General features: G+C 39.3%; 2 long non-coding RNA genes across 3 annotated transcripts; one reads left to right on the top strand and one right to left on the bottom strand.

The window, feature by feature from the left end:
* Nucleotides 1-7,853: 7,853 nt before the first annotated feature.
* Nucleotides 7,854-9,848, bottom strand: LOC114866213 (uncharacterized). Its single transcript, XR_003787641.3, has 5 exons — nucleotides 9,722-9,848; nucleotides 8,842-8,905; nucleotides 8,608-8,646; nucleotides 8,348-8,393; nucleotides 7,854-8,010 (listed from the first exon to the last, which is right to left on the bottom strand). It is a non-coding gene; the product is annotated as an uncharacterized LOC114866213 (long non-coding RNA).
* Nucleotides 9,849-10,214: 366 nt separating this feature from the next.
* LOC114866288 (uncharacterized) lies at nucleotides 10,215-22,847 on the top strand. 2 transcript variants are annotated; one of them, XR_005898382.2, is made up of 3 exons: nucleotides 10,215-12,036; nucleotides 12,610-12,758; nucleotides 16,935-22,847. It is a non-coding gene; the product is annotated as an uncharacterized LOC114866288 (long non-coding RNA). The 2 variants fall into 2 exon arrangements; XR_005898383.2 differs by having other exon boundaries at nucleotides 15,796-22,847.
* The last annotated feature ends 1,921 nt before the right edge of the window (nucleotides 22,848-24,768 follow it).

The following is a 24,768-nucleotide window of genomic DNA, read 5'->3' as shown; positions in this document are numbered from 1 at the left end:
CCCTCCTCCAGTCCGCCCTCCGCCCGCCCTGTTGGTGTCCTACGCAGGTTGGCTTTCCATCCGCCCTCCCTGCTCGGTTGTTTGTGTTTTTTTTGGGTGTCTGGGATACGCCCTTGGGGGTAGGGTTCTGTCATGAACCTGGGCTGTTCCTGTGGTTTTCTGGTTTGTCATGTTCATTTTCTGCTTTATTTTGTTGTTCCCGGTCTTGGTTCCTGTCTGCTTCAGTTTGGTTCACTAAGTCATGTGTTTACTTACTGTTTTATTTTCATGCACTTCCGCTTCTGTCCTGTCTTGCCTAGTTCACCTTTGTCTCCTGTCATGTCATCACCAGCTGTGTCTCGTCATCAATCACCTCCCTGCATTTAAGCACCTGCACGTCCCTTTGTTCTCTGCCAGTTTGTTGTTATCGAGCACCCGATTTGTCTGTCTCCCAGCCAACTCAAAGTAAGTTGAAGGTTTTGACCTGTGCCTGTTTTTTGACTCTGTTTGCCTCGTCCTTGCCTGTTGCTTGAATCCTGAGTTTCCTGGTTCTGACAATTCCCTGCCCGACTCCTGTTTTGCCTGCCGTCTTTATGCCAAATAAACCTGGCTTATTCTAAGTTTGTCTCCCGAGCTGTGCGTTTGGGTCCTTCACTCCTGTCCACTCCCTGCGAGCCCTGACACATTTTAAACAGACAAACTAACATTTTAAAACATTATAAATATCAAGCATGTACTTACTTCAGTGAAAGAATGACGGACTGTAGGAATAGATACTTTTTTTTCCAACAGGAGCCGTGAAACAAATCCAGCATTGTACGCACCCTCGTTTTCACATAGGTATAAATGCTGAGACAGTGTTTCTGGCACCGGTCCGTTAAAAATAAAAGTGACCCACAAAGTCGTCACTTGTTGATCCCTTGGTAAAGTGAAGAGAAACCCAAGAACCGAACTATTTCTATGGGAGGACTTTGGCGCTGCCGTGCTTGTCTGTTCACAGTGAGTGAGAGGGGGGGAAATGGCGGAAGGCCAGTTTTGGTTCGAGATCATTGTGGGGGTGGTGGTTCTGAATTTGCAAGGAGAACTTCCTACCAGTGTGACGACACCTGGGACACGGTCTCAGAGTAGTAGATGTCTTTCTCCATTGGATGAGAAAATTTACGTTTTCAAAATGTAAAAAAAGCAGGAAATGCATTTCTTAAGCAAGTTAAGAGGAATTCTCAGCTGTTCCATTAGTGTGTATTGCATGAGCTAGAGTGCGTGACGTCACAGTTAAAGTGTGACAGCACACTTTACAGACAGAACTTTTCTCTTTAACTTGTCACTACAGCCACAGTTTTCACTCTACAAACATATTTTTTTTAACTAAGACTTAGTCATACTTGTCTTCTTTCTAATGATGTGTCTGGTTAAGTCATCAGACCTATACCTTAGTCTGTATCTGCCTCAACACGCAGAGAGTTCCAGAAATCCTCCCATAGACTTCAATGGAAAAGTTTTGCTGACTTCGGGCGAGAGTCGCGGAGGATCGGCATTTTTAAATTGCGACTGTGGACACAATTTTCACTCATACCAGTCTCACACTGAAGCCTTGGGGTTTATTAAGTGAAGGTATTTTTCTGATAGCCCTTATGGGTTTGCTGTAACGAGCTACTTAAGCAGGGGTGCAAATCAGCTTCACTGCAACTATTGGGTTGATTTGTGGAGGTTTCTGTCTTTGGAGCACCGTCTTCATGGCAACACCGCAGCTGCAGTAGATAAGTGATTGATGTCAGTAACAGATTGACTGAGAAGTCAAACTCCTAATGCTCAGTGTCCACAACAGCTCTGTGTATATTACTGATAAGCAAATTATATATGTGCAAATTTATAGCTTAATGCCTTATGGGTAATGCACCATAACAGAAACTGGCTTGCAATGATTGCTGAATGACCTTTGCATTAGACTCTTTACATCTATACCAGATTTGCAACCTAAAATCTGTTGTAAATATCAGCTTTTTGTTCGATGATAATATTTTAAGTAAGCTTTTTTTTTATCAGATAAGGTTTTTCTGCTTTGTCCTTTCACTTACAGACATAATAATTAACAAGATTTTGTAATACAGTATAATATTAACACTTGCTTTACGTTTACACATTTAAAACTATTGTAACATTCAAGTCTTTGCTAAATACTCAGCGAGAGCTGAGAGCTCTTGTGTAATTGTGCAGTTAATTGCTATGTTATCTATAATATCTGCGTCTCATGCACTGCACAACCCCAGATATTTCTGTGGATTTGGAGGGACAAGAAGAGATTGTCTATTTTTGGGTACTCCCTTATCAGAGCACAAACCCAATTTATTTTTCACACATCCAACATATCACTGCGCCCTGAGGGTCACTCCCGCGCACACTCTCTTCCCTCAGGGTGCAGAACATAAAACAACAAGAACACATCACAAACACACATGAACAAAAGGCTAAATTAATTTCACTAAAGTTATAACATTACTTAAATGCTAACTTTAACTATAACACTACAAACACAAGAACGGCTTCTTTACCCTTAAGCCCCCCCATGGGTTACTATAACGTGCTAAAATAATGCTCATTGAAGCCTTGGGATTCATGAAGTGAAGTTATATTTGTGATAACCCTTAAGGTTTTGCTATAACAAGCCTATGAAGGAGGGGGGGAATCGGCTTCACTACAGCTTATTTAGCTGATCTGTGGAGTTTCCTACCTTCGGAGAGCTGTCTCCATGACAAAGGCTGAGCTGCAGTAGGTCAGAGATTGAGCTCAGTAATACTTTGATTGACAGGTCAACCTCTGCTGCTCAAACTCTCTACTGCTCAGTGTCCACAGTGTCTAGACTGTCCATTCCTGATAAGAACAGGTGTACACATTCAGCTTTTTTAAACTAACTGATCTTTCTTATATAGGTATATTTACTAGTGATGGGTAGATGAGGCGTCATGAAACGTTTTGATACATTGCAAAACTGTATTGATACTGTGCCGATACTGTGTCACTGAATACTGACACCTGCTGGACATTAAAACTCCCTACAGGCAGCCTAGTTGACGGACTCATCTGACACTGATTTTGTGACTTAATATATACAATATTATAATTTAAGCCATTGTATGTTATATAGTATTATTTCATATCTTCATTTACATTTAAAATTTATATTTTTAGATACAGTCGATAAAGTGTATCATAATGTAAAAATCTAAGTGAACATGTTGTGAATGAAGATGCCTTTTTTTTGTTTGTTTTTTTTAACAAATTTGGTCTCTCTGCCCACTGCAATGAGGAGATCTTGCCAAAGGTTATCTAGAAACAACACACTGCCATTTTAGTGTACCATTTCCAAACAACAAGAAACAAATAATGCTGAATAACATGCCTAAAGAGGGTGCAGACAGCTGCTGTTCTGACTGCAGTCTACTGACGGCCTCAATACACTTGGAGGAACTGCGGAGTGATTTAAATCTGGGGTCTAGAAGTGTTGCTGGGGTCAACACACTGTGAGGTGGTTTTGCTTAAATAGGAAAGTTCTATTGTCGAAATTTAACCTGCATAAAACAATATGATTAGTAAAGAGTCACTTTGGAAATTAATCTGAATTCAGATAGATCAAGTGAAAACTTTTTAAAATTAATTAATTATTTTAATAATACACTTTCACTTTATTATAAAATTAAATCAAAAAAGAAACCTTATTTTCCGATATGAGATGAATTATAGATGAATTTGACGATGAACGGCAAACGCTCAGGGATTCCATTCGGCAGATGCATCCCGACACATGCGCTTCCTTATAAACACAGTCTGGCGCGTCAGACAGGAACTGTATCGGTCACGTGCTTTCCCAACGCGATACGCGCACCGACACAGTGTTTCGCTCTAAGAGCTCGACGCAGGCGCCGACGCATCGGTGTTGCCGGACCCGTCACTAATATTTACCCATACTTGTATTGTTGTATTAATAGTGAGTATTTCTGGCACCCTAACAGAAGCTGGTGTGAGAAAGAGTGACCATTGCAATGACCGATGCATGGTTCTGTATGGAAATATTTACATTTTTATATTTATATTTCTCTTAGGTTTACACATTTAAGACTGTTGCAACATTCAAGTCTTCGTTTAATAAAATAAATGTGTTAAAATTACTAAACATTTCTTTCCATCTGAAGGAAGCTCTTCAGCTAACTGGTCTTTCAGCAATTATGTCCTGTAGCTCAACGGTGTAGGTTCTTGACTCTGGAGTGGGGATCTGTGTTTGATTCCCATCTGAGCCATGTTTATGCAATCACATTATAACATAAATATTTGTATTTCCTAGATAAATTGGGTTATTTGCTTCCTAGTTTTAAAACCTGACTAGAACAGGCCTTTCATCAAAATTCAGAAAAAGGATTTACAGGTCTGTAGTCATGTGTACACAACACTGTTTTTGTTTGTGCACATTTTCTTTGCAGATCTATATATTTACCTTATCAGGTAGTTTCAGTAATATTTCAACTGATTAATTAAAAAAAGTTAATTAAAATATTTTACAGTCTATTAAAAACCCACACTCTTTAACAGTTAAACACACACATCCCCCGAATCCTTTCAGAATTAAAGCATAAGTCAAACTCATTAGCTTTCGTAGAAAATCTTTCAACTGCTTCAGCTTTTTCTAATACACCATTCATATCCTGTGGCTCAATGGTATAAGTCCTTGACTCGGGAGTAGGAGATCTAGTTTTGATTCCAATTGGAGGCATGTTTATGCATTCAGTTCTTAATATAACTACATTGATTTCCTTCCGATAAACTCAGCTATGTATTTAATATATCAGTAACTTTCAGCTATATTATAAAAGGGTCATTTGTGACTAGTCATTCACACTGTTTTACACTTTAGCATTTAACCACACACACTTTTCAGAATAAAAGCACAAATTCAGATCTTCAGCTTTGTATAGCAATATTTCTGCCTTCAACTAGTTCATTATGACTTTATTATATGACTATTTTACAGTTTAGTAAATAGGCAAACACTTCCTCCCTATCCTTTCAAAATAAAAGCACCAATCCAAATCTTAGACTAAATAGCACATTTTCTGCTTTTGACTGGTTGCTTATGATTAGTTAATGAGACTATATTACTGTTTAGCAATTACCTGCACATGCTTCCTCCAATGGTGCAACCTTTCAAAATGTAAAGCTGCAGCTGTTTTAAATGTTTCCACAACTTTCAACTATTCTTTCAGCTCTTGAGCTCTTTTTACCTATTTTGATACATTCAGCTATATTTCATTAAATTCAGCAATCCTTTACATACTTCCTTCATTCACGTTCCATGATTTCAACTGCTTCAGCTTTTTCTAAAAATATTCAGCTCTGTTTAAACAACTCCCAGTTCTGTTCAGATACATTCATCTATACTTTAGGCTTAGGTTAAGCTACTTTCAGATATGCTATTTTCAGCAGTTCTTCAGCAATACCTTCAACGTGGAAGCATTCACTGTGCATTTTCTTTTGGAAATGTTTTTTTAGTTATTATTATTATTATTATTATTATTATTATTATTATTATTATTATATAATTATAATATTATTTTATTATTTATTATTATTTTATTTTATATTATTTTTCCCTGTGTTTTTCAGCACTTAACTAGTCCTACATACTTTAAGCTGTTGAAATCATTCAAATTTTAAAACGTGCAGCTTTTTCAGACTCAGCGCGGATCCATTGAACTTTTACATATCTTTCATATTTTTCAAGTTTTTAAAGTTTTTTTTAATAATTTTTTTCCCATTGAAATGAATGGAAAACCTTTTTCAAATACTCTTCATCTTTGTCTTCTTTCAGCTTTAACTACCTCTGCATACTTTAAGCTACAGACACTGTTTAAACTATAAAAATATTCAACTATTTAACTATTTATCTTCTGTTAACTATTTTAATATCTTCAAAAAAATTCTGATTTATAGCAGTTTAAATATTGTGTGGTTTTTGGTAGATTTATAGCTTTATCATTAGTGTGTATTGCATGAGCTAGAGTGAGTGATGTCAGAGCTAGAGTGCCAGGGCATGTTTCTTTAAGCCAGAGATTTTGTCTTTAACTCGTCACGACAGCCAGTTTTCACTCTGTGAACACAATTCTTTCACTCGTTCGTAGTCATACTTGTCTTCTTTCTAATGATGTGCCTGGTTAAGCCCTCAGACCTACACTTTAGTTTGTAGCCGCTTCAACGTGCACAGCGTTCCAAAATTCTTCCAATTGAGTCTAATGCATTTGTCTGAGAGACTTTTTAGGAGAAACGCATAAGTCCTTTTTTTTGAAATTGCGACTGTGGCCACAATTTTTAGTCTTCAAACATAAAACTCATACCATTTGTTTATTGACTCAAAGAGTGAAGTAATGTTTTTGATAGCTATTAGGGTTTTGCTGTAACAAGCCTGTTTAGCAAGGGTGCAACTCGCTTTTACAAAGCAGAATACATTTTTCCCGCCTTTCGTCTCTATGACAACGGCGCAGCTGCAGCTTTCACTGACAGGTCAAACTCCTGATGCTCAGTGTAGCAGCTCTATGCATATTACTGATAAGCTCATTACACTGTTTGATTGTTTAGTAATTAATCAGACGCTTCCTCTGAATTTTTTCAAAATAAAAGCACCAATTCAATTCTTTAGCTTTAACACCACTATTTCAGTTAATGAGACTATTTTAGTTTAGCTATTAAGCACATACTCCTCCTCAAAGTCCTTTCAAAATAAAAGCATCAATTCAGATCTTAAAAATAGCAATATGTCTGCTTTCAACTAGTTTATTATGACTAGTTAATAAGACTATTTTACTGTTTAGAAATTACCTGCATGGGCTTCTTTAAGATCCTTTCAACATAAGAGCACCAATCCAGATCTTCAGCTAAAAATGTAATATTTCAGCTTTCAGCTGATTATAGGTAGTTAATTAGACTATTTTACAATTTAACAAATACTTATATAAGCTTTTTCCATATCCTTCCAAAATAAAAGCACCAATTTATCAGCTTTTTTTAGTCATTTTTATGCCTCTGAATGGGTAATGACTGCTAATTAATAAGGCTGTTTTACAGTTTAGCAATTGTCCACACACCTACAAACTTTCAAAATTTGGTTTTGACTGGTAAAATATTACTTACTGGTTTAGTATCTTTACCTTCACGTTTTGTCCATATTCCTTCAAAATAAGACCACCACCCTACATTTTTTAGCTAAAAATATAAGTATTTTAGCCTTAAACTTATTCATTATGACTCACAATTACCTGCACACATTTCCTCCAAAGCTCCAACTTTTTCCTTTGCAGCTACTTTCAGGTGTATTAAATGTTTCCGTAACTTCAAGCTATTCTTATATCTCTTGAACTTAAAACTATACGATTTAGCTGTTTCTGTTACATTAGGTATATTGTGTCTTCCGTTATTTTCAGCAAATCTTTTTCAACTTTCTTCAATTTGAAATTCAACTGCTTCAGATTCTTCTGCAAACATTCAGCTATTTAAACAACTCATTCTCTTCACATACATTCATCTGTGCTTTACATGCTTCAGCTATTTTCAGCAATTCTCCAGTAATACATGCAGCATGGCAGTGAGAATGAGTCATAATAATTTTAAGGTCATGAGCGTAATCGACTTGCTTTCATGCTCCTTATGGCGTACACCAGTCCAGAATCCATGGCTATACCTTGCAAAAACAGTCTAACACTTATGAAAACACTGTCACAATTAATGGTCTTACATTTGTTTAATTTTGCTTGCCTATATTAACTTTGGTTTGTACATATTCAAGTCAAAAGGTGTTATACAAGCGTGCAACATATCCACACGGTCCAAAAGAAAACACTCAAGAGAGCCTTTATTAACACTTTAATATCCTTGATTTCGCACACTCAGCTTTATTATAGAAAAATAACCCATTACAAAACAACTCCAGATCCAGTTCGAGTGTATTAAGAGTTTTGACACTTGTAACAATCCCAAGTGTCGGTGCAGATACTGGAAAAGAAAATCTTTGATGTCACAACAGCAAGTCAAGAAAATCAAAAACTAATCACACCTGAGGTCAGAAATCCACAGTTCCCAGGACAGAATTTAATGATTTAACTAATGCCTGACAAGAAAATTTTCAGCAGAAGTGCCAAAAGTCTGAGTGGCTCAGTGCGCTGCGAGTAGACTTCAGTTAAGTATCAGTGGAACCGAATTACTGAATCATCATTGCCAACTCAGACAATATAAACAGGCCAGGTCTGTTATGTATGCCAATTACTCAGAAACCCCATCTTGGTAAATCTTTTAATCTTAACAGGGCACTACTACAAATGCTTGTACTTACAGTAGTTTGAAGTGATACACTGTTGCTTTCCATCAGCATGAGCAAGCTACAAGGAGTTACAAAAGAAAGAAAAAAAAAAAGGGATGGGGGGGTCACCATATGCAAAGTCACGGACCAAATCAAGACATTTGCAGTATTTAACACTGATGTTATGTGGTCAGTGCACTGTGAAAATAACTTCATGTTTTCTCAGAGACTCTAGTCCTATAAATCATCATCCCACAAAACAATGCACCTATGATTTTGGATCACAGTCTTACCTAAAAGAAGGAGCAATCTCCTAGACGGAGATGGACACCCTGAGAGAGGAAAAAAAACAAACACATTAACAATTTGATCAGTTTTGATCTTTGCAGTGTGTAATAAGAACTAGTAAACACTCAGTGCACTGTGAAAGAGCTTCATGGTTTAAATCAGAGACTCTAGTCTAGTGAAGTCATCATAGCAACAAATATGTTGTAACAAGATACAATTTAGTGGCATATCACACTCACCATCAGCTCATTGCAGCACTCTAACTGAGCTGTGGTCCAGTTTGGCACCAATAGCTGCAACATTCTGAAATTTCCAACAGGATCATTTTCATTAGAATCAGTAACATACTAGTAGTTATTTTAATAAGGGCAGTACTTAATTGAAACAACTAGCCTCTTATTTTAACTAATATTCTAACTTAAAATGAATTTTCAGTTTAAAGTCACATTTATCCAATAGCGTGCTGGGGGAAGGAAAAGCCAGAATTGAGGGATTAAGGCTACTTTCTACCTAAACCAAAGCTTTGCCTTATCCATGTGTAGGAATACTATTCACACACACACTCTTATACTTACATCAAAGTGAGGACCTCCATTTCCATAATGCCTTCCCTAGCCCCTTACCCTAACCATCACAATTAAAGGCAGACGACTTATCTCCGATCAAATCCGAACCAAAACTCAATTCTAACCACAGCCCTTAAATAACATCTTGACCCTCAAAGCTGTCGGACTGGTGAGGACCTGCCACGTTTCTTTACGTTGTAGCAGTGTCATCACCTTGATAGTAAAAACATGGTTTATGGTCCCCACGTCTAAGAAAAAACATGTCCGTCCGTCCACAGACACACGCACGCACACACACGAGGCTACTGTTAAACGAACCCGAAAATTACAAACTCACCTTGAATGCTTCTACCTAACATATTACATTGTAAAGGCCAAATGAACATTAAAAACTCTCCGTGTTCCTAATGACCAAAGCGCTTCTCACGTACGCTCCCTTTGGGCTAACATATTTTAATTCCCATAGAATTCTCCCTCCCGATTATAATAACACGTCCATTCAACCAGTAAAAAAATCTAAAAACTACGTTAAAAATTCGTTAACTTTACCTACCTGTGAGTCATACAAAACAGCGTACTCAAAACTCGCGTTCAAAGAGGCTGAAGGATAGTGCGCTCGGGGATTATATAAACGGGGCCTTCACCGCACCACGTGCTGTGGTGTCCTGTATAATGCCTGCTTCCGACATCCATTATTAACAGCATCGGGGATGTGTACAAACATTGTTAAGGGTAATTACACAATATCTTAATAGAATACAAAGTACTTTTCTGTAATAAGCATAAAAACGTTATTACAAATCATTGTGTTAGTGGGAAGGTAGGGATTGAACCACAGACAGGCCAGACTGATGGTAAACGTGTCACGTTACTTCCGGTGTTCCGTATTAAGTCGCGACCACGTTAACTGGCGACCGACTTCCGAATGCCGCCCCGGTTGCTCTGAGTCACGGTCGTGCCAAAAAGTGACTGTCTGCCAGAAATTGATTTCCGCACGCGGGAGCGCGCACCGCATCGTTAAGGCGTTTAGCTCGGTTTGTGTAAGACTACAGCTGCTTATTTCAGCTTCAAACGGCCATAACTTGTAAATATTATCTGCTACACGTTTTCTAGTGGACGTAGTGACGCCACGTCTTTTAGATTTGGTGTAAACGACGGAAATAATCATCGTAATTCTCTTTACAGCGATAGTCGATCGTGACTGCTTAACTCTATGACATGACGCTAGGACTCAGATCTACGACCCAATATTGCTGCAACATGTTTGTTCTTCACATTTTGTGTCTGATTAAAATTGCACGAGTGACCACCGAGTTGTTTCACCACTTTTAATATCTGTATGAGACCAGTTAAACCAGTAATATGCTTTCATGTTGCCACAACGTGATTATTAGAGGCAAAGCTTATAATCAGAAGCTAAATTCCGCCTCATTTTAAGTCAGTAGAGCTCTTCTTGTTCATATTAACAAATTCAAATTAACTTGACCACTGTCTGTACCTGTCTGAGACCAGTACAACCAGTAAGATAATTTTTACCAAAAAGTGATTCATGCCAATATCTTTTGACAATAGGCTTATTTCTGTCTCATTTTAAATCCACAGAGCTCTTTTTGTTTATATTAACACATTTAAGTTCACTTGACTACATTCTGCACCTGTAAGGTAGAATCACTTTTTGGCAACATGAAAACAAGCCTTTTCTTGTTTCTGCTGATTTCAGACAGGTACAAGAAGTGATCAGATGGACTGGATGTTGACTAAATCTTCAGTTTGATCCAGTAGAACACATTTAAAGTTAAAACGAGGCAGATATAAGTTTCTCATCAAAACAGAGAGGCTTGAATCACTTTTTGGCAATGTGAAGACAGAATCTTACTAGTTCTACTGGCCTCAGACAGGTACAGACAGAGGTCAACTTAACTTAAATCTGTTAATATTAATAAGGACAGCTCCGCTGACTTAAAATGAGAAATAGGCTTTTTATTTAAAAATATTGGCATAAATCACTTTTTGGCAACGTGGAAACAGCATTTTACTGGTTGTGCTGGTCTCTGACAAGTACAGACAGTGGTCAAGTGAGCTGGATATTCATTAAACCTGTCATTTCAACTTAATGACAGCTTAACTGATCTCAAACTAGTGTAGAAAGTGAAGAAGATAAGTGAATGCTCATTAAACTATTATTATAATCCAACAGAGCTCAATGAATTTAAAATAAGGGAGAAAGAAGCTTTCAGTAAACAGATTTAGGCTTTAGGCCTAAAGCCTAAAGCCTTTAGGCTTTAATCACTTTGTGGCAACATTAAACCAGCATGCTGCTAGTTCTACTGGTCTTAGACAGGAACAGACAAAGATCAGATGGACTGGATATGTATTGCATCTGTAAATATAACAAATCAGAGCTCAGTGTATTTAAAATAAGGCGGAATTAAGCTTCTGATCAAAAGCTTTGCCTCTAATAATCACGTTGTGGCAACATGAAAGCATATTACTGGTTTAACAGGGGCCCGTTTCAAGAAGGAGATTTAACAAACTCTGAGTTAAAAAGGAACTCTGAGTTGATTTACTCTGAGTTTGCAAACCTGGAGTTTTCGGTTCCAGAACAGCTGAAAAGAGTTGGTTTAAGCAACTCTGAGTTGTCTGACTCAGAGTTAAGCGCGTGCACCGCGACGATACAAAGCCCTGATCAATGAAGTGAAGATATTACGAGTCACCATGGCAACATGACAACAAAATACGTCCGGAAATGGATACGTTACCTCAAGCAAATAACGACTACGAGTCTATATTCGGTAGAAAAGGCAACACGGCTGCAGCGGCGAAAGAGAAAGAATTAGCTTGGAAGAAAATAGCTCGTCGAGTCAATGCGTAAGTTTACATTTTAATCCTACAGTGTTCAGCGTAACTAAATACTAAATAATTTTAGTATTGTTGTTATATTTCACTCGTAAATTAAGGACTTGTAAAGTAATTCTTCACTAATCTAAGGCGTTACTTCAGTAATTGCATAAATACCGATGTTTGTATGAATTAAAAGTGCAATGTTATGTCTATGCATTTTTAAAATTCCTGTTGTGGTTGATGTGGGATTTGTAAAGTAATGATAATTCAATAATCCAATACGTTTTATGGAGAGCAATTATTACACTAATCTAATTAGGTTTTTAAAAGTTACCCAAAACACGTAATAATATAAGAATTTAATTTCAGTTTTTATGTAGCCGCAATCCTGCAGGCATAGAAGAACATGGCTAAAAATGAAATGTAAAACCATAATTCAAACAGGTATAAGGCACCTTCATATCATGGGTGTAGACTACCTGACTTTACAACATTTGACATATTAAATAACTAAATAACATGCAGAGCATAGCAGTGCAGCAGCATTTTCAACATTGCTGTAATGTTTTCACACAGTTAAATCATTTGACTTCTACTCAGCCAACAGAAAGGAGGCAGAGGCTAGAACAACAGAGCATGCAGAGGAGATGGCACTTGGCTCGAACACTAGAAAGCAGGGGCTGAAGGAAATCCTGGAGGGAGTTCATCAGAACCAGTCACTCCCCAGGATACAAGTGCATGTGTAAAATGTAAGAGGCCTACCTATATATTTGATTTTTTCCATAGGCTACTTTTGATATATCCATTTCTTAGAGTCTGGGTTGGGTTCTTTGTTGGTCTTAACAGATTCTGACAGTAATATGTGAATCTTCCTGTCACAACAGAAGAGTAATGAGGAACTATGTCATGTAACTCTAAATCTTCTGTATTTTAAGTTACCGGTTATTGAGTTGTATGAACTAAATCTCAAGGAAATGTTATACTTCTACCACAAGATTGAAAAGACAGATCTAGAATTTGAAATTCCCAAACACAAGCTGGAGATGAGTGTATAGTTAAAGGTGAATTGTATGAATTATTGGAAGAATCATAAAATCTAACAATTGCCTTTGTATTTGTAGGAAATGAAAAAAAAAACAAATAAATTGTGATTTGCATCTATTCAGTTTTTTTTATTGGTGGTGGTGGTTGATTAAGACATTAAAGCAAATCACATCTCTGACTGTCCATCCACTCTGCAATTACTGTGATGGAAGGAGTCTTCCTCAGGGTCTTGTATTTGTAGGGGAGGGTGTTGCTCCTCTCTAATAATTGCAATAATGTGGAGAACAACACATGCCACATTAATGTCACAGGCCTCTCATGTTTTACCCTGAGGTGATGTAGGCACTGAAGAAGTGCTTTCAACAGGCCTATGGTCATTTCCACCCGGGCTCTTGTTCTGCAGGGCCACATTAAAGCGCTGCTGGGGGCCTGCTTCAGATTCTGGGAGAGGGGTCAGTAGTGTGGGCTGCCATTAACCCCTATCTCCAGCAGAAATCCGTCAATCTCTCCTAGAAGAAAGTTTACATTACTTTAGTGCTGCATAGAAGTGCTCATGTGAGTGTGAGTGCATGCATTGAAATAAGTGTATAAGACATACATGTACTTACCACAGTGCAGCCTGTTACTTAGGGTTGACTCACGATATATTCATGAGTTCACGTATATGATATATGCAGCATCATATATGATCTTGGTGGTGTTAAACAATGTAATGTCAGTTACAGTGACCATTAGAAAGAGTAGTCAGTGTACCTGCACATTTATCAGTTTATTTCAGATCGCAGCAAGATATTATTAACTGATCATTTTTCAGATTAGCCTCAATGAAACGAATTAAATACCACAAAACTGCAATCCTGTGAAACTCCTCTTTAATGTACCGCTAAAATAAATATGCACGGCGATATGACAGAAAATTAACTCGTGGCATTAAAATCCTCTTGCGGCGTAAATTCAATGCCGTGTGAATTAATACAGCGTCCTCATCTACAGGATCCTCTAGAAACGGACATTTTGGTCTCTGCGCGAAGGAAACAGGTGAAATCTATTAATGTACCTAAAGATTAAATGAGGTATTTAAACAGTGTTCACTTTAAAAAGGGGCGTGGACCGAGAAAACTCTGGGTTTCCCGAATTAAACCTGCTCGCGACCAGGTTAGGTTCACAGAGTAAGTTGCCATAGTAACTGACTCTGAGTTTCGATTACCTCGCTTCTTGAAACGGGTTTAAACTTACCCCGCTTTACGGGTTTAAGTAACCCCGCTTTCTGAAACCGAAAACCCTGAGTTTTCCTCATTTCAGGATTAACAAACTCAGAGTTTCCACAAAACCACCTTCTTGAAACGGGCCCCAGCCCTAAGCGCCTCGCATTACACGCATCTAACGAGCATAAGGTGGTCATGCGCAACAACAGCAGCAGCCAGGTTAACTTGCGACCACTTTTAGTCGATGTTACGATAAATCCAGTTGTTTTATAAAGTGGTTTCATATTTGAAATGTCCCCATTAAACAAAACATACCGATGATATATTACATGTGGTGTTGATCTTATGTATTGGGCCAATGGTACAATGTCAGTCAGTATATGCAAATCCCACATAAAACGGAATTCAGATGAGTCGCAGGCTGACGGTCGCAGGCTGATTGTTCCATAGAAAGTCAGGGATTGCTGCTGTGGTGAATTGGTAGTTTGACTGATATACTACTCAACCAGTTTTCCATTAACAGGAGGACTTTCTATCACCAGAACTTATGTGCAGTGTTGATAATAGCGGTCCGTGGCCACTGTTATTCATGTTCACATGTTACACTCACAATTTGCGACCGCCACATCTAATATATCATCGTTGTGTTTTGTTTAACGGGGACATTTCAAATAAGACCTGGGGTGCTTTCCTGCAATATTTTACAGCCTCGTTTGCATTTTTGTCCATTATAAAGTGTCTTCACACTGTATGGCTCTGGTTCTGTCATATGAAATAGACGGTCTGGTCACAATCAGATCGTTTACTATGCGTCTTTATAACTCGCGCCTTCGTTGCTGCGCATTGACGTTTTAATTCTCGCCCTGTCTTTGCCACCAAATCGTTTGATGCCGTACAGAAATGCTCACGGACAAGAAAACCAATAGCGAGCATGTGCTGCTGTTATGGCAAAAATTGTCTCTTCTTTATTTCTATGTCTCTTCCTTATTTCTATGCAGTTATTATACGAGTTATGACTTATGTTCTGCAATTAATATCTTATGTTTTGTCTTACTGTATGCATTTGACATTTCACCTAGATTGTTCAATGGTTGTCTCTGCCTGATAGACTCTCAACTCTAGCTCCCAAACCCAAGGTCGGGGAGTTGTGTCTCTGTCTGTTGAGACTCGGTGCTCCTTTCTCACAGATAGTTGGACGTCAGCGATGCAGGTGTGAGAAAGTAAAAATCTTCACACACACTGCGACAGGGAGGAGATGGTGCATGTAATTTGATTGGGTTAGAAAGACATTCCACCCTAGTCAGACAGAGAAGCTAAAAGGCAGAAACAACTTGAGGATCGTGGGCTCTTTGCATCACACCTTCGTGGTGTGTGCACTGATCTCCCCAGCTGGTTTTTGGTTTGTTGATGTGCACGATCAACATCCATGCTTTTTATTTGCTTTCCCCATTATTTTTATTTTCTTTATTATTTCAATAAATTGCACAAAAGGACAACTCTCTCTCATCTACTTCTTTATGGAAAATTTCCACCACAGAAATTGGCGTTGTCGGCAGGATCCCGCGGCAGGTCGTCTGGACGGTGTGACCAGGGACGATAATCCTGAGGACTAGGGTCGCTCAGCCTCCAAACCTCTACAGACATTCAGAGCTGGGAGGACTGCTCACCCGTCTGGATCGCCTCTGACGAGATCCACGAACTCAGATTCAAACTCAAATCCTAATTTGGCTCGGCTCGGTGAGAGAGATTCCTTTTAATTTGGGAAAAAACATAAAAGAAAACATAACTAGGACTAGAGATAATAATATTTCTAAAACGACTATGTGGCTGAAAACATCTAAAATATAATAATTAGGACCAAACAATTTTTTTTTTAATTAAAAAATGTAATATTCGGGTAAAATGAATTAGGTCAAAGTCTGCCCTGGTGGTCGAGACGGTGGTTGCTAAGGGTTGGCTCGTGGGACCGAGCTTGTTTTGTCTGTACTGAGGATACAGACCAGTGTGCAGATCTGAGCGCAGTCCAAAGGGTGTGGACAAGGAAATAAAAGACGGCTTCTGAAATACGGAGCGCGTTTGCAGGGGGAAGTGGTTTTGAGATACGAGGGACCCGGGTCTTAGAGGGGCCTGACGGTGAGGGACCACTTCCGAGAACCCTGTCGCTGATCTGAGCGGTTCCCTTTCTACGGAGACGTCCGTGGAAGAGAAATTTCGAAAAAAGGTTCCGGCCGGAACACATAAAAATCTAAGGCAGGAAACCGCCGGGACTCTGAAAGATGGGTTCGGGGCGATCTAAGTCTCCACCACCAGACTGCAGCATTACAAAATTAAAAGTAATTATAAAAGTAAAAAGTAAATATGGTTATTAGTGCGTTTCATGTTTCCATGAGTGGGAAACTGGTTATGGGTTCAAAAGGAGAATCGCTTTGTGTAAGGACATATGCACCTTAAAAGAAAAATTAGAGACAAAAGAAAATACTTGAAAAAGCAAAACTATCAAAACTAAAGCCCTAAAAGAAACAAAAGATGAAAGTAACGGAAAGAAAGGAGATAACAACTCTGGGGAAGAATTGTTTGCACTCTGCCACACACACACACCACACACACACACCACACACACACATATCATGCCAAGAGCAAATGCTCCCATTGTTTCTGCTCTTTGTCCTAATGCAGAACTGAGCGCGATGAGGGTAAATCCGGATCTGGACTCCTTTCCCACCATCAGCAGAAGAACCAAAGGAGAAGAAGCGCCTGACCAACAACCAGAACAGGGTGGAAGCTCTGACACCACAGCAGCTGGAGGACACAGACCACAGCATGGACGCCTCAGCGACTCTCACAACGTCTGCAGTCATCACGTTCTGGGCTCATCAGATGAAACAGCTACTACAAGCCCTGCACCAGCATGAAAGGACTGTGTCTGAAGCTTCTGAAGCCGTGAAAGTGTCATACACGCGTGTGTGTCTGACAGACACCTGCTTATGACAATCAGCAAAGGAAAACAAGGACAGAGCAACAGCAGAGTGAGAAAACGTGCTCTGACACGGACACTGGTTGAAACAACAGGAGAGGCTTCAGACGTGATCGGCCCAATAGAGCTGCATCCAAGCATCCAGGAAAGGTCTGTCATCGAGGAACAACTGTCCCATTGAAAGGCTTCACCCGCTGGCGCTCACATCAGACTGATGGTTGGGGAAGGAGGAAGGTGACGGTTTCTTTTCACGTGACGTACAAGACGGTACCGCAAACACACACACACACATTCATACACGCAATGAAGAAACACGCTTACAGCTGATACACGCTCAAATTCATGTTCATGCTTATCTGCTCGCAATGAAGAATCGCTTTTTGCTCAAAAAAAAATCCCACAGAGTGATTTTAAAAATATGACAAACAGCTAAATGACAACTGCTGCATGACTTTACAGTCTGATGGGTTTAAACTATTTTAACTTGCAACAAATTCAGTAATAAAATCCTTCATGTTTCTAAAAATACTTGTGCACAATATAGGTTTGTCTGGCCAGACGGTAGAAAAACAAAACAGACTGTAGAAAAAACAAAACAGACTATAGGAAGACTGAGACTGACTGAAACAGACTATTAATGACTATTAAAGGGAAGACGACTATTAGAGAGAAGTAATAATAATTACTGTACGTACCAGACTATTAAAGAAAACTTATTTTTTCACTGTCTTATGCAACATCTGACAGCGAGACACCTTGAGATTTATTGTTGCTTTCAAATTTATGCCCAGTTAAATTTTTAGGAAGAGATCTCATGTGTAAATTAGGTATTTGATTGATTTCCACTCCAGACGGAGTGCAGGTTACATCTACAGACATTCTAAATAATCCCTCTTTTGTTGGTGTTAACTTCAGCTCAGCTGTGCTCTTATCATTGGCTGCTGAGGGGGGGCTGTAACTGAGGCCCTCACACAGGCTGCATCACAGCTTGTTTATGATTTCACACACACACACACACACACACACACACACACACACACACACACACACACACACACACACACTGACAAACTGACCTCAACTTCCCTCTTTTGGGATGAACACAGGTCTGCGCTTGCGATTTCTTTTACTAACGAACAAAAAAGATTTTTGATGTTTATTCTACAGTTCCACACGTCCCTCTGTGAAAACATGATGGAGACAGACGCAGGACGTGGGTCCTTTTGTGAACAGATGTCAACGGGGTGGAGACTGGTGAACGACTTCTGACCCCATGTGATGTATTCACCTACTTTGCATACTTTAGAAAACTTTTTTTTATTCTGCCTGTTATGTGCAGCAAACAGTGAACTTGGTACCTCCACATTCTAATGACACACTACATGCTTTTGTTTTTATTTTGATTTTTCAGAGGACGCTCTGACCCAACACTCAGCCTTACAGGAAGCCCTGCTTCCCTGTGGCTCACACACAGACATGATGTAGGTTTGATCAGAGGATGTGAACCAGTGGTCATCACATCTAAATCTGACCACAGACCATGTAAACAACACCACCCTCTTAAAGGAGCCAAAGATGGCGTTACTGCAGACACCGCTAAGATACTGAAACATTGGATGCTACAGGCCACAAAGAGCCTGTCTAAATTACAGTTTGTTCAGACAAAGGTTATTTTTCTGGGTCATTGTAATTACAGCTGATGGCAAATCCATCTCACCCAACAGAGTTAAAGCAATTTGAAACCTGCCTAAACCGTGCACGTAAAAACAGCTGATGTCTTTTCTAGGTCTTTGTTCTTATTGTAGGACCTTCAGTCCTAACTTTACTGTCTTTGAGGCCCCACTCAGGGTTCTGATGCAGACATCTTCATCGTCCACTTCTTGTCTCACGTGGACGTCTGAGGCTGAACAACGTTCACTGACCTCATGCTTGCTCTTCAGTTGGCTCCTACCTTGGGTCTTCCTGATCTGACCCTATGCGACCTTTCACTCAAACAGTGGATGAGAGATCAGGTTGTACGACTTCTGTTCTTTGTCCTCATACTGTGTCTTTGATTCTTTTGGAAAACATCACATCTTTCTACAGCCCGATGGCTTAGATGCAACACCACCTTGCTCAACATGCTGAACGTTACTATCAAGAGGCCGTCTTGAAGTCTGGCTCTTTGCTAAGACACTACTCTGCTCAGGCTGCAGAGTTGATCATGTCGTGTATTTCTATTCTCAACCACGACAGAGATTTCACAAGAACTCAACTTTGAAGTTTAAATCAATAGCATACAAATTTATTATACATGACAAATTAAAACAATCATATAATGATTACAAAAGAGTAATAACAAGAGAGGCAGAGACCGAATTCACCTGCTTGTTCCTCTGCAGAGAGAACCGAGAGGTCGGAAAGGGTCCGCTGTGTGCTACCAGCGGACCCTCTGCGAAGCGCTCTGAAAACCCCAGCCTGTGAAGGCCTGCTTTTAACCACCACCTAAAATCTTTCCACATGTCCAAATAAGGACGTGTAGATGTTTTTCTCGGCTACTTGGAAAGTCCTGGCGCTGGGCCGTGTTATCTGTCCAGCTCCAGCTTCATCTGGCCCACCATCAACCTCCCAGTTCCTTTCCCAGGTCGGCGTGACATTTTGAATATTTCCTTAGGAACAGCTCGAATAAACAGTTTACGCAACAGATTCTGCGAACCCAGATTCTACGAACCCAGTTTAAGCAAACTCTTTCACACCCCACCCCACACGAACCCATCTACTCTCTGTACTTCTCTCATAAGCAATGATCAATTTTACTGCTAAAAGTAAATGTAAATGTCTGTTTCCTGGAGTCTATCCCAGATGCTCCCCAGACAACGACCCTGCGAAACTGCAAGGGTTGAGGAACAGTCACTGCATCTTAACCTGACCCGAACAGATTGTTCACTACCTATATAATAATACATGATATGATACATAAATATACTACAATCACATTGACTGAAGCTAGTAAACGAGCAGAAGGAGAGTCTGTTACCATCTACACGGACTCCACAGACGCTCTGTGGAAGCATAGGAAGCTTTTTTGAAGTCTAATTGCAAACCTATCTCACATCATGATTAGGTTCTGCTTTGCTGGACACTGTCCTGCCACCTACAGCTAATGCTGTTTTTACATCATCAGTGACGACTTTGTTTCTGCCGACATGCAGCTGCAGACGCTGCTGCGAAGGACGAGAACCCCTCCCTCTCCTGATCCTCGTTTCCTCTCCTCATCCTTGTTTCCTCTCTCCAACTCTCTCTATCCTTTCCTTCCTATCTCCCTGTGCTTTAAACATTTTCTACCTCACAGGAACGCAGACTCTGGCTGACGCATGGTTCCACCTGTAGCCATGGAGTCTGGTTTGGGCCTGATGACACGCCGTGCCGCCCAAACACCTTTTCCCCATAATTCAGATTTCCCAACAGGTGAAAGCAGGCGACAGGACCATTACACCATCCAACCAGGGCACTGGGTGATCGTTAAGGAGTTCAGGAGGAAGCACTGGGACTCCAAACGGTGGCGAGGCCACTTCCAGGTCCTTCTGACGACCCACACGGCTGTAAAGATCGCAGAGAGAGCGACTTGGATCCACTCCACTGCAAGAAGGTCCCGGATCCAACAGACGACCCTCCATCTACATCTACACCACACGAGAAAACCACCACTGACGAAAAGAATTAAGAAGAACGACCCTCGCTGTGCTCACACACGCACTGAGGCGAGGCTGCGTTGACCGTTCAGCTAAAGGTGTGAGCCAAGCGCCGCCTGAAGCTGCGCCGATGAATCACACTATCAGACCATACATCTACACACACGTTCCTGAGAAAACACACACACGAGCAGCCTTGAGTTGCCGACGCTGGACGACGTGTAGACTCTTCACATCACGGGAGTGACAGTGACTCAGAGGACATTGGGAGGAAACCTGGCGGTGATAACGAAGTCTCTGTGATCAGCTGATCACAACCTGAAGAACTCCAACGAACTGGCATTACATCAACACACAGGTTGGAAACAATCTAACGCTACTGTTCAATAAGAAGAAGCAGATTGTTACGAGACATCAATTGTAACCATGTTGTGTTAGACCTTATTTTGTTACTCTGATTATTGACTTGGTGTTTAATTTGCTCACAATCACTTTATTCACTGCTACAATTAGTTTTTATCTATCTATTAAGACAACACGAGCGGAAATATGCATCATCATTCTGGTTAAATCCCTGAATCTCCTATTCGCTCTAGACCCAAATGTACAATTAAAGATCCGAAAGTATGAAATCTATCTTAAGATTATATGAAACAGAACCCCACCGGAAACCTATGGCTATCATACATTAATTGTCTTTATTACATTACAATTGAATGGCCGTAGACACGTTGTTAGCAGAGAAAAAAGGCGGTTGTGTTATGTTTGGAGACGCATGTTGTACTTACATCCTGAATAACACTGATTCTAATGGTATTGTGGCGAAGGCGCTACACGGCCTTCAGAATCTCAGCTAACTCTGGTATAGGTTCTTTCCTCTTGGAATTGGCTAGACGAAATGTCTGGAAAATGGAAATCTGTTCTCATGTCCACAGCTGTTTCCTTTATCATTGAGATGGCTGTGATTCTCTTGTTTGGTTTTTGCGTTATCCCACTGGTTAGAGGTCTCATCATGCGTGCGACCTCAGCAACACTCGTATCAAATGACACAATGCACTATGTTCAAAAATCCCAACTCTAATTCACTTAATAACTTTGACGATTGTCTTAGGCTATCTGATCACAAAATATAATCTGATACAAATATGATTATTGACTTATTTTCTTCACATGCTCATACAGAGGTTATTCTTGTATAACTACCCACCAAAAACTGCTCCCAATCTTTTGTCCCTAAGTTACTTGCATTTTATGTGAAGGTGTATTTTGAATCTTGATGAGTTAATACCCTTATTGTTTCATTTGCAAGGATCTTTTATTATTACAGAATGTGATGTTGACAATTTTTCTTCTTAGTGGTTGATTAATGTGTAATCAAAAGGGGGGAGTGTTATGGCAAAAATTGTCTCTTCTTTATTTCTATGTCTCTTCCTTATTTCTATGCAGTTATTATACGAGTTATGACTTATGTTCTGCAATTAATATCTTATGTTTTGTCTTACTGTATGCATTTGACATTTCACCTAGATTGTTCAATGGTTGTCTCTGCCTGATAGACTCTCAACTCTAGCTCCCAAACCCAAGGTCGGGGAGTTGTGTCTCTGTCTGTTGAGACTCGGTGCTCCTTTCTCACAGATAGTTGGACGTCAGCGATGCAGGTGTGAGAAAGTAAAAATCTTCACACACACTGCGACAGGGAGGAGATGGTGCATGTAATTTGATTGGGTTAGAAAGACATTCCACCCTAGTCAGACAGAGAAGCTAAAAGGCAGAAACAACTTGAGGATCGTGGGCTCTTTGCATCACACCTTCGTGGTGTGTGCACTGATCTCCCCAGCTGGTTTTTGGTTTGTTGATGTGCACGATCAACATCCATGCTTTTTATTTGCTTTCCCCATTATTTTTATTTTCTTTATTATTTCAATAAATTGCACAAAAGGACAACTCTCTCTCATCTACTTCTTTATGGAAAATTTCCACCACAGCTGCTTATATGTAGAACTAGAGCAAACGTATGAACGAGACGCTGCTCCGCTTCCGCACAAGGTTGAAGTGCCCGTGTCACAAACACGACACAAAAGAAGAGTTAAATGTAAGATCTGACAACACATTAACAACAGACACACGATAACAGCTGCTGGCGCCAACGTAGCAAATGAAAAAAGCTGTCTAGGTAAGGACTTGGTAAATTTAAAGTTGATGGATTTGGAGGAAGACGCTGATCAATGTTTTCTCTAATGGTGATAATTTTATTAGTAAAGTAGTTCATAAAGTCATTGCTGCTGAGATTTAAGGGGTTAGTTTGCTCAACACAGCTATGACTCTTCAACCTCGAATAATGTGTTTTTCTAGCAGCACAAAGTATATATTATTAGACTGTCCTTCCATGCTATGCAGTTTAGATTTATTTTGTGGGAACGCCACTGCCTTTCTAGTTTTTGGGTCCTGTGCTTTAGGCTGCGGATCTCTAAGTTATACCATACACTGAAAAAAAAATTTGGTTGGATTTACATGAAAAAATATGGACATCGGTTGCACGTATTTAAGTTATGTTTACTTCAAATGACACATTTAGGTTAGAAGTACTGTATTTTTATATGTTAAACATACATGACTTATTTATGTAGATGTAAGACGTTTAGTTTATTTTAGGTATATTATAAAATCTTGTGTTAAACCTACATAATTTTCTCATTAATTTTATTTGATAAATATACATCATTTTATCATATAAAATTAAGTTTTTTATTTATATGAAATAGATTAAATCAAATTATGTTAAATACACATGAATCTCTCTCTAATTACTGCATAACTGCAGCAGCATGTAGCCGCATAAATACAACAACACCACACCAAACAAGGTTAGTAGCAAAATGTCTATATTAAAAGGCAGACAGCTTGGTACATCTGGTACATTCTAACATATGTCCACACAAACACAATATCCACCTGCAAATACCTTGCATCATACAACTGCACTTCAGTGCATTTATACAACAAAGAATTACGTCAAAGGATTTTTGCAGTTCAGTACAATATCTAGAACATCTCATAAGAAGATTGCAATAAACAATTCGCATTTAACATCAGAACGTGAAACAGCATTTAGGAACCAAGTATTCTGTGGACAGAGAAGAATTTAGTGTCCCCAAACAACATCACAACCTGAAATCTGAGTAATAATAGCTGTTTCTCATTTTCCAATATTCAAATGTCCCCCCAAATTGTAATACTGTCTGGCCTTCAAGAACAATACCAATGTCCTCTGTGGTATCACAAACATGTACAGTACTGTAGTTCTTTGATGACAGAGTCCAACAGTGATCGCCTCAATAGCACTTTGGGTGAAAGCTTTGTCTTCTACCTGTATAGTCACAAAATAAAATAAATTATTATGAAACATATTAAATACATTTGTGCTTACATTTGTGTTATGTATCTCCAAAGCCTGATATTGTTTGTCCTTGTTTTAGGAATAGGATGATACAACTTGGTATTATTAGTACTGCTTAAGATGCAGTTTTGATCTTGCAGCTGGATGAGATTAAGCTATTTTCAAATAGTTTGTACGAAGTTCAGGGTTTCCATCCCACTCATTTATCCGTTTTTAAAAGGACATTATTGAGACCCTAATTTTATCCATATTTATTGAATGAGTCAGGTACAGTATATGAATATGCATCTTCACCACTGTTGTTTTTTTTATACATTATGTTGAGTTATGCATCAGAACGAGTTATGATAGAGAACACAAGGCAAAATCACAACTTACAATAAGGAAATATAGTATTTATAGAACCATGTCCTTTCTCAACAGATTTTGTGGGTCCTCACTGAGATAGACCTACAGTCTGTCAGGAAA

This window comes from Betta splendens, chromosome 11 (assembly GCF_900634795.4).
Source record: "Betta splendens chromosome 11, fBetSpl5.4, whole genome shotgun sequence".
NCBI lineage: Eukaryota > Metazoa > Chordata > Actinopteri > Anabantiformes > Osphronemidae > Betta > Betta splendens.
Note: the sequence above shows the minus strand (reverse complement) of the source record. Positions and strands in the feature narration are given on the sequence as shown.